At 35.4% G+C, this 15,204-nt stretch overlaps 1 long non-coding RNA gene across 1 annotated transcript in view; it reads left to right on the forward strand.

Moving 5' to 3' along the window:
* Nucleotides 1-2,464: 2,464 nt before the first annotated feature.
* The window catches only part of LOC143025275 (uncharacterized), a 42,261-nt gene continuing 29,521 nt past the window's right edge, over nt 2,465-15,204 (forward strand). Inside the window, exon 1 of the long non-coding RNA XR_012966379.1 lies at nt 2,465-2,555. This is a non-coding gene — a long non-coding RNA (uncharacterized LOC143025275). The remainder of the gene's footprint in view (nt 2,556-15,204) is intronic.

Below are 15,204 nucleotides of genomic sequence, written 5' to 3' on the forward strand. Positions count from 1 at the left end.
TTTTGTTATCCCCGAAGAGCAACGTTTTCTACGAAGTAGTAAATTAATTTTCTGTGAATAATTGAATTTTATTCTCATTTGGGATCAACTGAAAATAGGAAATTATACTAATAGAATATTACTTGGTTGCAATTGCAGAGATAGCAGACCTATTAGTGGGTCAATACGCACGAACGGTTGTTACAAGTTCATGTTGATGTAAACAATGGGAAGACGAAGAAGAATGGTAAGTGAACTTGCGATCTGTAATAATTTGTCCCTCCTATGTAACTTTGTATAGTTTATGTCATTGTTACATCTTACCAATCAAATGCTACAGATAAATATTTTCTGAATAATTATCAACACCAAGCAAAATATCTTTAGAATTACCTGTTGATCATGCTGAAGAAGATTCTAAGAACATACTCACATACAATGAGGATATCATCCATTCTGTGTAGAGAAATTGAGATATGAATGCGCTTGTTTCCCCTCTTTTGTCAGTCGAGCATGTTTGATAAAGGTATTGAATATATGTGTGTATATTTACCTAGTTGTAGTGTAGTTAGAATCGCATACTCTACATGGAAAATCGAAACTCTTTATGTACTCAAGTTACATATTCCCCAGATATCACACTTGGATTTTCATTTCATGGTTCCAGCTTGAGTTATATCAGCCCCTGTTTTTTTTTTCAAGAGTTTATGCATATGTGTGCAAAACTGAATGGTTTCATATCTTTCAAACGTGGGATTCTTTTAACATGTTCATAACCTCGTGATCGTCTTCTGTCCAAAGTAAAGTGATTTTATGTTAAATTTATCTGTCTCCTTTATTGACTTCAATATCACAATCATGTCCTCTCTCTCTCTCTCTCTCTCTCTCTCTCTCTCTCTCTCTCTCTCTCTCTCTCTCTCTCTCTCTCTCTCTCTCTCTCTCTCTCTCTCTCTCTCTCTCTCTCTCCTCTCTTTGTCTCTGTCTGTCTGTCTGTCTCTCTCCCCCCTCTCTCTCCCTCTGTCTCTATTTCTCTCTCTCTCTCTCTCTCTCTCTCTCTCTCTCTCTCTCTCTCTCTCTCTCTCTCTCTCTCTCTCTCTCTCTCTCTCTCTCTCTCTCTCTCTCTCTCTCTCTCTCTCTTTTCGATACTTCAACTATGGCAGATCCAGGCCTCCAGCCTCTCATTGTACAATTTACTTGCATGAGTGAGAATCATTTTGCTTGATGGTCGTTGTATTCTTTCGGTCTTGCTTTGTTGCATATCCCAGACATGGACATATTAGTGTATATTTTTTCATCATCCATGTAATGAATGATCATCTATAGATTCTTTAGCAATCCTAGTGGCAGGATGTCCCTCATCAACGCTATTTGCTCTTTCTCTTCTTTTGCCTTTGTAACCGACTCAATTCTAACAGAATAATTCTATGGTGGTCTTTTTGAACTGTTGTTCATGTCCAATGGGTTGAATTTTAATTTCTGTCACGGGTTAATTTTTCCATCCTTGCTTCTAGGTATATTTGATATTTTAGTTTCTGCAATAACCTATTCATGATCTTTGTCACTCGCAAATATGTTTGAATATCTTGTAAACATATTTACAGACGACCTAAATATCACGAAAAAAATGTGTTAGGGAGATTGGTTGATATAACTTTAATTAGTTTTTTGCAAATTATGTCATAATCTCAGTGGTATTAATGATTGGAAATTGAATGACGTGTTTCTACTGAAATATGCTTCATTGCTTTAGCTGTTGAAAAACAACCGAACTTATGATTTACTATTGAATTTGCAAAGAATTCTTGAACTCTTATCTATTTCAAAGAAAACGTAAAAGTCTTTGGGGGTGACAAAAGTATTTGTCCCCTTGAGCCATTTTCCTTATCGACCCCCTTAAAAAAAAATATATATATATATATATATATATTTATATATATATTTATATATACACACATAAATTGCACTAATAAGATAACAACTTTCAACCTCAGTCAAACTATTCATGAGATCTATTCGATGTGTTACTTTTCCTAGCGCTAAATCGACAAACAAATTACCCACAATGCAACTCTGAATAAAAGATCGGACCTTTTTTTCTACTTGTAGGCCTACAAATTTGGCACTGTGCCATCGAAACCATATAATGTAATAACACCAAAACCACCCATAGAATAACTTTTCAAATTACACTAGAAGTAGAATTTCTGTTGGAATTTCTCTTCCCTTGTATATAAAACTTGGATGACCAGAATAATCAACGTTCAAGACATATCATGGATATTACCTAAATACCATAAAGATTTTACGTCATAAAGAAACCAATTTATCTTTCTAACCTGTTTACACAGGTTACATCTGATAGAAAACGTATGAGGAATATTTCAGAGTCTTTGGAGAGGTAGATAGCTTTGATAGTGAAAATGTTGCGACGCTTGGCAGGTGAGAGCGTGCGAGGCTATATATACCCTCGCGCGTCCCCCTGCAAACGTTGGGCGAAAGTGGTCCCGAAACTCGTAAACCTGTGTCTACCGACCACTTCAGGGTCCAAGGGACGATGCCACCAAAGGGTGGCAAGGGTAAGCTTTGTGTGAACTATTTCATTCAACTGTGGCGTTTCAAACGCGTGTTATCTCATTTCGTATTTGGATGTTTGTAATGATCTTTCTTAAACTATTTCCCATCAAAGAACTTCTGGTTCATTGAAATTAGAAACAAAATGTTACCATTACTGTCCTATCAGAAATCCAAATTTATGTGGAGCAATTTAGGATGTGGAGAATTATTTATGTTGCATGAGAACAGGTGTCATGCGAACAAACTAAACCGAAGACGTTCATCATAAAGTGATCCAAATAATTCAGAGACAGTACGTGTGCAATCTCTGTATACTGGAGGTTTAGAATGGAGGTTGAATTACTACGAAATAGAGTTAATATAATCCATTTAGTGTGACTTTTAACAAAACTTTATTTCAGGCGTTGTCAAGCTATTTTGTTCAAATGTGGAAACCCTTTCGTACATGCAAAGGATTTAAGTTGCAAATTTGGTTTGTTAAAGGGATTAATTGGGGGAAGTTTTAACCTCTTCATCACGGTGAACAAAACACTCCCTTAACCGAAGAAAGTCGTGTGGCACTGTGAAAGGCGTCTCCATACAGAAGGGGTTATAAGCGAAATCTGAAAGAATAAGAAAAAAAAAGTGACGATCACACAAACACACGTTGCAGGGAACAAAATTAGTTTGAGTGAAAACCAAAATGAATACGCGAAGGAAGTATGTGCAAATGCAAGAATTATGGAGGAATAAGCTTGATTGTTCCCGGGGAAGATTCATGGAATATTCTTTCAGTAAAGGAAAAAAAAAACCGGAGAAGAGATTAAAAGTTATAGGGGCTTCAGGAAGAGCATGAAATGTGTAGAGGAGGTTTTCACATTGAGGCAAAACAGTGAAAATTTCACTGAGGGAAATGTCCATGTTTAGATATGCCTGTGGATGTTGAAACGGAGAATAAAGACACAAATGTATGATAAACGAAAATGATACATCCTGGTTTAAAAAATTAAAGGAAAGATCAAACACAAAAAATACAGGAAATTTCACTAATGTGATGTTTCCTTATACGTGGTAGTGCAATTGTTGTTTCTGTAATCAATTATGTCATTCATTTTGTAACGGCACATGTCATTTCTATTTCGTATTTTTTTCGTAAAGGCATAATATTTCGGTTTAATTGATCACTGTTATCATAAACATTATCCATTTTGTTGTTACCTTTCTCGTCTCTTCTCATTATACCCTTGTCATATTATATAACTGTTATAGTTACTATTTCTGTTAAAAATTATCATATATTTCATCACTGCCACAAATTGTATCATTATTTGATGAATGTTAATTATACAAGCATGATTGTTGGTACTGACAAAACGATCAAGATATTGTGTGCAATAAACATAATTATTTTTGTTGTTAATACTGCAGTAGATCTATGCTGGTTATCATGAATGCGAGTACAACAACGGTTTTCATCTTCTTTAATGTAATAATCTCGTACAAGTGTATCATAATAATTTTCATGTCCTTAGATGCAGTTTCTGACTACAAAGAATTCATTATGAGTGGAAATAGTAACCTATAATTAGTTATTTTTTCAATTTAACTTGGCGAAATACACTTGCATAGTTTTCCATTGACTTATTGGCCAGATCATGCTTGAATAGCGTCATTGCATTGCAGTCGTAAATTTATGTATATATTTGCAACACAGTCAATTTCTTACAACATTATTTAGTCTGCCAGTCACCGGCGACAGATGTAGGGCGGGTAAGTGCATTTTCGACGTGTTTAAAAAACAGGCCATGATCATCAGCCACTCGCTAACGAAGTGATTGAGAAATATGACATACATACTATTGACAGTGAAACGTATCGTTTATACTCCGTAGATTCTCATTGGCCTCGCTTGCATTCCGATGCAAAGGGATTTGTTTTTCGTCGCCAATATCAAACGGTTCTCTGTTGAGAGACAACATCATGGCGAAGGGGTGAACTCATAAATGTGGCAACGTTATTCAAGAATGGTTGTTGGGAGGAGGTATAGTAAGAATTATGTGGTCAGTGTTATTCAGTTGGAGATTAGTCTGCGATCGTAAATGTGACTATAGTTCACAGGGTTTTCACTAAAGTCTCTGGCTTGGGATGGTAAGAGGTCTTCCTTTTGATATTTGATTTCGCGTTTAAACACGTAATAAGAGGAACGTGACAACTAAAGAACAGAAAACAAATCTAATGATAACAATAGGCCCCTTTTGCAATTGCGAAGTCTTTTGACTGTAGCACTGTCTCAGACTTATAAAAAAATTGATGAGGTTTGGATGTATTGTCGAAGTCACAAACGCGCACATACGAACAAAACACCCTGTCATCCACTCCCAAAGTTTACTCTTTAAATATTTAATTCTGGTTAACAATAGGCAGGTTTTTTTTTATCTGAGAGGATCTCTAAGCGTTGATGGGGTAGTGTGTGTGTGTGTGTGTGTGTGTGTGTGTGTGTGTGTGTGTGTGTGTGTGTGTGTGTGTGTGTGTGTGTGCGTGCGTGTGTGTGTGTGTGTGTGTGTGTGTGCGGGGGAGGGGTGATACCAGCTTCCTTACTGTGTGTCACGATTTCATTCATCTCCGTGGCACGTACCCGACACCGACAGGGTTGTAGTCCGTCTTGATCACTTTCCTTTGTATTCTGGCTTGCGGCAGATGATTTTATTCAATGCCGGGTGACATATTTCGTTTTATGCTGTCTGTTGTTGGGCTATGCTAGTCATCTCTGTGATGCCATCTCAGTAGGGAGGGGCTTAAAGAAACCACGTTGTGCCTGACTGTGCTCTACTTCAGGAATTTAGCTGAAAGAAGACAGGAGAGATTGAAATAAATTTACCTTTTTCAGTGTTTACTTGTTTTTTTTTTTCTATACTTTTCTACCTCCAATTTATCTTATCAACCTGATGGAAAAGCCCTCTAGAGCGAAAAGGTTAAAAAAAAAAAATTCTCATCTTTATATCAATTCAACCTTTGGCTAAACGGTCCCCTCCTTTATCTGAAGGAGACCAGAAATCCTGAAATGAAAGAAAACGGTACGTTTCGTTTAACGTGTTGGCACGGATGATGCAGTTTCATCAGAGTCGTTGGTCGAAGGTGGCCGCAAAAGAGGAGAATGACGCAAATGTGACCAAAAACGTGAAGTTCTTCTTTCCTGCTCTGACAAGCGGAAGTGTTGTCTGCGCATGCGCTCTTTACGGGTCAAGAACTTCAGGGCGGAAGTCCTGCAGATGTTGGAAAACAATTATAAGATCTCAATGGAAAACGGGAGAGGGCTGTACGTCATATAATAATAAGTCTTATCCACAACGATACACAATCATATACTCTATTCACAGTCTACCCTTTGAGCGTTTATTCTAAAGCGTACATACTCAAGTTTTGTGTTTGTTTTGGCTGCGTTCGAGTAGTTCTATTCTGCCAAGGGAAAACGCTGCAGATGGGTGCATCAATTTAGTAATATACGGTATGCTAAAATTCCAACAGATAATATCCTTAGTTATTTGATTTATATCCTCCGCGCAATTACAGCTGACAACCTGCTCGTACTTAAATATAAAGAATGGACGAAGGTTGCAAGGTACAATCAAATGATGACGTCATGTCGGTCGTAACAAGTACGATTCGCCGACGAAAGGATAAACTGAATTGAGGTTTAAGCCTCTCATACGACTGAAAATAACTGTCTTGACGTCAACTAGTATTAAATAAATGAGTACTTCTCAGAACGGAAGAAGTTAATAAAGCTTACACGCTAACCGCAACAGACATATGTCTGAATTTTATGGTTCATATTTCCATCTCAATTAATTTACGACGGGCACGTGGCTCCCATTATTATTAGTTTTATAAGATGGGTCGCCATATAAACACGCACATGGATTAAACACTTAATGAAAACATGGTAATGATTATATTCGTGTCATCGAGAAATAGAACGTTCATTAAAATGGTAGTCATTTACTGTGGAAACAAATGAGAACGATAAATCTCACAATTAAATTCGGAACTCTATGTCACACACACACATAAACGCACACACACACACACGCACACACACACACACACACACACACACACACACACACACACACACACACACACACACACACACACACACAAACAAACACACATATATATATGTATATATATATATACATATGTATGTATGTATGTATGTATGTATATACAGATTGGGAGGCAAAATTAAACGAAAGGCCTGTAGATCAGATGTGGGAAATATTTCAAAATACGCTCACTAAGATGATTCAAACTTACATTCCTTTTAAGGACAGACGTCCCCCAAATCAGGCTCGCCCAAAGTGGCTCGACAAAGAAACTGAAAAAAGTATTGCTAAAAAGAGACAGGCTTATAAGAAATATAAGTGCTCGGGTGCATCTAATGACTATGAAAGTTATGTATCAATACAGAGAGATTTAAAAAAGACAATAAGAAAAAGAAAACGACAATACGAAATGAACATCGCTGAGAAATCCAAAGAGAATCCCAAAGAATTCTATAGTTACATTAGAGATAGAAAGGTTGTTAGGAATCACATTGGTCCACTATTATCTGCTGACGGTCAACTTGAATATTCAAATGAAGGAATGTGTAATCTCTTAAACAATTATTTTAGCTCGGTATTCGTAAACGAAACACCTCAAAGTGAATTCCAAACTGAAACCTGTGAAAAGTCTGGGGTAAACTTACTCACTACGGTAAATATAACAAAAGAAACAATTAAAAGGTGCATAGACAAACTCAAAGTTAATAAAACACCAGGGCCTGACGGTTGGCATCCAAGAATCTTAAAGGAAATGAAAAATGAGATTGTTGTTCCATTAGAAATTATTTTCAAGAAATCCATCATATCCGGAGATGTCCCAAGAGAATGGAAGCTAGCTAACGTTACTCCCATATTCAAAAAAGGTGACAAAAAGAAACCAAATAACTATAGGCCTATTAGTTTGACTTCGATCGTAGGAAAAATAATGGAAACTATCATCAGAGATGCTATCGAATATCATTTAGAAAGTAAACATTTGATAAATGATAGCCAACATGGTTTCAGACGGAAACGTTCTTGCGTGACTAACTTACTCGAATTCTACAACACAGTTGTCTCGAATTATGACAAAAGAAACAATATAGATTTAATATATCTAGACTTTGCAAAAGCTTTTGATACCGTCCCACACGAAAGACTACTTACTAAATTAGCTTTGCATGGAATAAGTGGTAGCCTATTAGGTTGGACTAGTAATTGGTTGAAAGGTCGAAAACAGAGAGTTGTTTTAAATGGAAAAACTTCTGGATGGAAAAGTGTTGCAAGTGGAGTTCCTCAGGGTTCCGTTCTTGGGCCACTTCTATTCATAGTATATATAAATGATATAGACCATGGACTAAAATCTACTGTTTCCAAATTTGCTGATGATACAAAACTGTGCGGAGTGGCAAATGATCACTCAAACCAATTAGATATTCAAGAAGATTTAGATAAATTACAGCAATGGTCTGAAAAGTGGCTAATGAAATTTAACACAAGTAAATGCAAGGTAATGCACATAGGTAAAAATAACAGCAAGTACGATTACAAGTTATTTGGAAATTCGTTAACAAAAGTGGATAGTGAAAAAGATCTCGGCGTTATTATCAGTAACGACCTCAAATCATCCAAGCAGTGTATTTCAGCCTCTGAGAAAGCAAATAAGATTCTGGGATTGATTGCGCGATCTTTTGATTTCAAAAGTCCATCACTCATTAATAAGCTATATAAATCGTTAGTTCGTCCACATTTGGAATATGCTGTTTCCGTATGGTCACCGAATCTCATTAAAGACATTGACAGACTGGAAAAAGTACAACGGCGAGCCACAAAACTGATTCCAAATATCAAAAATAAGTCATACGAAAATCGACTTAAGCACATGAATCTGTTTTCCCTAAAAAAGCGTAGACTCAGAGGTGACTTGATACAGGTCTTTAAGATTTTAAAGGGAATTGACAACATCAAAAGTGACAAAATTTTCACATTGAATGAGAATCAGACGAGAAACAATGGCCTCAAACTGTCCGGAAATAGATTCAATTTGGAAGTAGGTAGAAACAACTTTGCCAACCGTGTAGTAAATGAATGGAATAAACTTCCTGCACAGGTAGTGCAATGTAGTTCAGTTCGAAGCTTTAAGAATCATTTAGATAAATACCTAAGTAAGATGCTGTAATTATTATAATTTATGTTATATTATTTGTTTTTGTTTTGTTATAATTTGTCTGTCTGATTTTCATTTATTATTAGTTATATGTCAATTTATTATCATTTACTATTTACCTGTTTGTTATTCAACTATACCAATGCATTTATTTATGTATTTTAATTGTTATTTACATTGTTATAGTTTTAATTTATTATTAATATGATTTTTTTTTTTTTTTTTTTTTTTTTTTTTGCATCCGACCTAGATATGGATCAAAAGGTCTCCTGTCGGCATGCTTTGCCTTTGTAATCCTTTGTATATATATATATGTGTGTGTGTATATGTAGATATATATATATATATATATATCCTTAAAAGTGGCAGTTTGATTTAATCTCAAGCATTTGTATCTCAATTTGTACTTGAAAAAGCTGTAATAAGCGAAACGTCGAACAAATAAAGGCTCCGTCCTCATATGGTGTTTATCTAGTCAATATATATACATATATATATATATATATATATATATATATATATATATATATATATACATATATGTATATATACATATGTATATATATATATATATATATAATGTGTGTGTATGCGTGTGTTTGTATATATGTGTGTATGCATGTGTGTGTGCGTGTGTTTGTGTGTGTGTATATCTGCGTATGTGTATGTATGTATATGTATATTTATATATATATATATATATATATGTATATTATATATGTATCTTTATATGCATATGTATATGTATAAGTATATCTATATATGTATATCTATATATATGTGTATCTACATATATGTATTTTATATGTATATATATATATATATTATATATATATATATGTGTGTATATATATACATATATATACATGTGTATATATATGTATATATATATATATATTCATATATACATATATATATATATACATATATATATACATATATACATATGTATATACACACACACACATATATATATACATATGTATATACACACACACACACATATATATATATATATATATACATATATATATAATGTGTGTGTATGCGTGTTTGTATATATGTGTGTATGCATGTGTGTGTGCGTGTGTTTGTGTGTGTATATCTGCGTATGTGTATGTATGTATATGTATATTCATATATATATGTATATGTATATTATATATGTATCTTTATATGCATATGTATATGTATATGTATAAGTATATCTATATATGTATATCTATATATATGTGTATCTATATATATATGTATTTTATATGTATATGTATGTATATATATATATATATATATATATGTGTGTGTGTGTGTGTGTGTGTGTGTGTTTGTGTGTGTGTGTGTGCACATATATGTATATGCATGTATATATATATATATATATATATATATATATATATATATATATATATATGAGAGAGAATGTGGGTGGGGAAGGGCAAACGAAGATGTGTTAGGAATAGAGTTTAATGTCCTAACGTTGCGACCAACTTGGTCTTCTTCAGAGGACTACAGCATTACAGACGGATCACAATTCTTATATTCGTAGTGAGAGGGAACCCGCCAAGGTATGAGCGTCATGTTTTCCCTTTGGCTAACGATTTAATTATTAGGACACTTGCTACTTTCGAGAGGCATTTAAATCCGTCTCTGTCGTTGTTGTTCTTGTTGGCGGCGATATGTGCAGCTTCCACAGTTTTTCTCATTTTCTTCTCAAATCCCTCGTGTAGAACATCTAACTCCCTGGTTCTACACGAGGGATTTGAGAAGAAAATGAGAAAAACTGTGGAAGCTGCACATATCGCCGCCAACAAGAACAACAACGACAGAGACGGATTTAAATGCCTCTCGAAAGTAGCAAGTGTCCTAATAATTAAATCGTTAGCCAAAGGGAAAACATGACGCTCATACCTTGGCGGGTTCCCTCTCACTACGAATATAAGAATTGTGATCCGTCTGTAATGCTGTAGTCCTCTGAAGAAGACCAAGTTGGTCGCAACGTTAGGACATTAAACTCTATTCCTAACACATCTTCGTTTGCCCTTCCCCACCCACATTCTCTCTCATTTGTCTGAAATAATCTTAAATATATATATATATATACATATGTATACATATATTTATAAATATATACTGTAAATATATATATATATATATATATATATATATATATATACATATGTGTGTGTGTATTTATGATTTATATATATCACGCACACACGCAGAAATATGCACAGGGGCATTAATAAAAGTAAACGCTCTCTAATATAAACACGCCCGTGGCCCGGGATCCAAATACAAACATATTTATTCGAGCGAGCCTAAGCAAACACGTGTGGCTTGCAGAGTCGCCTCCTCCCACATCGTCATTCGTCTGTGGCACCTGTTAGGGGATAAATAACAACACAGTCATCAGAAGGACAGGGGGCGAATGTCCTTAATGTAAAGGGGGGAATTAGATTTATTCTATGGTTTATGTACGTTCATGGCGCCTCTCGTTTTTCAAATCATCTGTCACTGTTTACCTCCGTATACGGTAGACCTTCATCTAAATTTACTAAAATCGTCTAGCCTTAGAACGAAGGGTTAATAAAAGTATAAAATGTCAGCAAAACACAATTTTTAAATGTCCTTTTTTCTTACCTATAAGGGGATATATCCTCTCTGATTTGTGCATCATTATCATCTTTACTTCGTAACGGCTACTAATACTACCATCACCTAATGATCTTCTGACTTGTATAATGGTCGTCTTAGATGGTTGTAACCATTTTGACATGGTGTGTTGGATGTGAGGAAATTCAGTAAATATCAGACATGACGATGGTGAAAAATAAATAAAAAGCGTATTCTCGATTGGAAATGTTCTCATTCATTAAGCGAGACATGACGTCATGTCGCTCTTACTGTAATCCCGTTTAAAGACACTGATTTTGAATTTGTTCACGTCCTCTACCACATGTAGTGTGCAGTGAAATGCGGGACACAACTAAATGTAGTAATATCACTCAGAGTCTGCAGGAATTATAGAGGCAAAATTCTTCGTTTCCTCTTCCAAGTTGTCGAAGAAACCTGTATTCTTTTTGTTTGTTTTATGTACTGAGTGGTGAGACACAAATGTATGATTTACGATGCAGATTTCTTCACTCCTACCCTGGTGATAAATCGACAACATCAACCACGACGTATCAGGTCTGCAAAACGTCATATCAGGCGTTATGTAAGCCACGTCACCCAATCCTGGCACGCATGACCATATCGGATGATGCCATTGTGCCACCCACGTGACAGGACTCAGCGGACTAAATATGTGCGCAGATGACTTTGTATACCTTGTACGAATACGTCACACTGTGACGTCATGTCGTCATGTTACGTCTCTTACAATGTCCGGGCTACTGTGTTTAGTATGTATGGTCTAAGTCACTCGGCACTGGTAACGTTCTCGCCGCATAGGTTCGAGTCCTTGGGCGTACCACGTTACAATTTCTGCATGTGCCTATATGGCTTAGAATTAAAGTGTATTGTGGTTGATAAAAATGTATCTCTAATCACTGGGACCCATTCAGTGTTGTATAAATACTTTCCCGCGTTCGTATACTTACCAATGTACTATCATATATATATATATATATACATATATATATATATATATATATACAGTGTGTATATATATACAATATATGTATACATTATATTATACATATATATATATATATATATATATATATGGATGGATGTGAGATGGTATTGACGCGTTAAAGATAGAATACAGAGTTTTATTCAGAACCAGACGTCTCGACCTCTTGGGCTTTCTTCAGTGGACAGTATATCCACTGCACATACTCGTATATACCTAATGTTTACGCGTGCATGTCTTATATAAAGTATGAGTTCTTATATCACCACGACACAAGGTTTGCTCGCTGCACATACCTGGCATTACAGTACCACCTATCATACACCGGAGGGTTGAAAAACGCTCCCGACGCTGTCACTCACTCGCATTCCGCGATATTGAGGTCATCGGGACTCTAGGTTGCCAACATTCATTTGGTCATCCATACACCCTGGGCTGATTGTGTCTTGCGAATGTGGCTTTGTATATCTATCTATCTATATTTATATGTATATGTGCATATATATACCCCTGTATATATATATGTGTATGTATATATATATATGTATGTATATATATTATATATATATATATTTGTATGTATGTATATATGTACATATCTATATATGTGTGTGTGTGTGTGTGTATGTTCATATTCGCGTACCTTTATACGCGCGTGCGATAATATACATTCTGTATTTTTTTCTTTTTTTTTACACAATTGTTTGTACGGAATTGGAGCTCTGCACATGGCGTCCCCGTTCTGTACTTCCACTCATTAAGCTTCCCCTTAAATTCATTTATGTTGTTGACTCGGATCTTTTTGTTCTAATTCATGACACAAATTGTTGCATCTGTGTAGAAAGCAGTGTTTCATAACATGTTCCAAACAATATATCTTCTTTCATTTTTAGCTATACCCTCTTGTCGTTCTTTCTTTTACTAAGAGATCCTCTCAGTTTCTTTTATTTTATTTATTTTTTGTTCTAAATAATACTATCATATCATCCCTCTCTCATTAATCCTTCAGTACGAGTAATGCCAGTTTTACCAGTTTCTCTTCATACGTCTTATCAACCACACCTGGGATCATTCTGGTTGCTGCCATTTGTATTCTCTCTATTTTGATATATTTTTTCTTTTCATACGGTGACCACACCACACTTAATATTCTAGTCCGGGGGAGTCCATTTATTTATTTAGCATTTTATATGTTTTTCTCAATACTCTAACCATATGATATCGGCGACAGATCATCTTTGATTAAATTTCCTAAAACCTTCCCCCTTTTTTATATTATTTCATCTATTTCATAACTACCTGAGCCTCATTTTGCTAATCTCCAAGGTTTTCCATGATCTATTTTTATTCATTTATCTATTTGTTTATTTATTTTATTTTTGTTTATCTTAATTATATATATTTATTCATTTATTTATTTATTATTTTTTGAGGGGTATTGAATATCATTTTCCACTTTTGTCTCCATTCATGAAATCTATTTAGGTCATCCTGTCTCTATTTAGTCTTTTTCGCCTTTTATTCCTCTCGTGATCTTGGCTTCATCAACAAATAAGTTCGCGTAGCTACCTTTTCCATTCACCATGTCACTGATATACATCACAAACATTACTTATCCTAGTGCCGAGTCCTATGGTTTCCAACTAGTCACTTCTTTCTAATGATATATTTCATCTTTCACTTCTGTTAGCATTTTTCTCTTATTCGGAAAATGTTCTACCCGTTCCATTGTGCTCTCTTTAAGTCCTGCGTTTTCCAACTTTCGTGATAATCTTCCGTGCGTCACATTGCCGAAAATATTCTCCAGATCAAGGTATATACTACCTACCCAACCCTATCTTTAATGCAGCACATCAACAGCTCTCGAATAAAAACCTAACAGGGTTGTTACACGTGACTTTCCTTTTCTGAATCCGGTTTAATTGTCAACTTAAATTCATTTCTCCTTCAAGTAATTAATCCCTTTATCTTTAATATTTTTTCTTATACCATGTCTATCGTGCAGGCAAGTAAGCCCGTCTGTTATTCAGTGATTCCTTCTTGCCTCCTCCCTCGAAGATTGGTACTACATTGGCTGATTTCCATTCCGGTGGCACCTTTCCCTCTTCTATGAAACATATAATTAGTTGGTGTAATGTATCCATTAATTGTTCTCTACACTCTTTCATTGTCCGATTAGAGATCTCTTCTGGCCCCAAGATCGTTCTCACGTCCAATTTTTTGAGAGTTTATCCATTTCACACACTTCCTCTTTTATGGTGTTTAATAAGTCTCTCTCAGAGTCCTCTTCCTTGGTGACTACTGATTGGAAACAGTTATTCATTAATTCAAATTGATTCTTTGCTTACTCACGCAATACTCCAACTTTCAATTTTGATATTCCGTCTCTGTGATTCAGATTGACTTTCGGGAGTCTTTAGAACAGCCTAAGTGCACCAAGTTTTTTCCTCTCCTCTAATTCTTATGTGTGTGTGTGTGTGTGTGTGTGTGTGTGTGTGTGTGTGTGTGTGTGTGTGTGTGTGTGTGTGTGTGTGTGTGTGTGTGTGTGTGTGTGTGTGTGAGAGAGAGAGAGAGAGAGAGAGAGAGAGACCAGGAGTTTGTTCTATGCTTTTTAATGCGGCAACACAATTCTATGCGCCCAAGTGAGGCGCCTGAGTACAAACTTTCATCTTCATCAGAAGATCGAATAAATATTTACTCTCGATATTAGGCGGAGACTGGACCGAGACTAATGAAAACATTCTTGTTATTGGCCTTGGCAGACCTCGAGGCATAAGTGCTCT

This window comes from Oratosquilla oratoria, chromosome 5, assembly GCF_046742065.1.
Source record: "Oratosquilla oratoria isolate Oo_2021 chromosome 5, ASM4674206v1, whole genome shotgun sequence".
NCBI classification, from domain to species: domain Eukaryota; kingdom Metazoa; phylum Arthropoda; class Malacostraca; order Stomatopoda; family Squillidae; genus Oratosquilla; species Oratosquilla oratoria.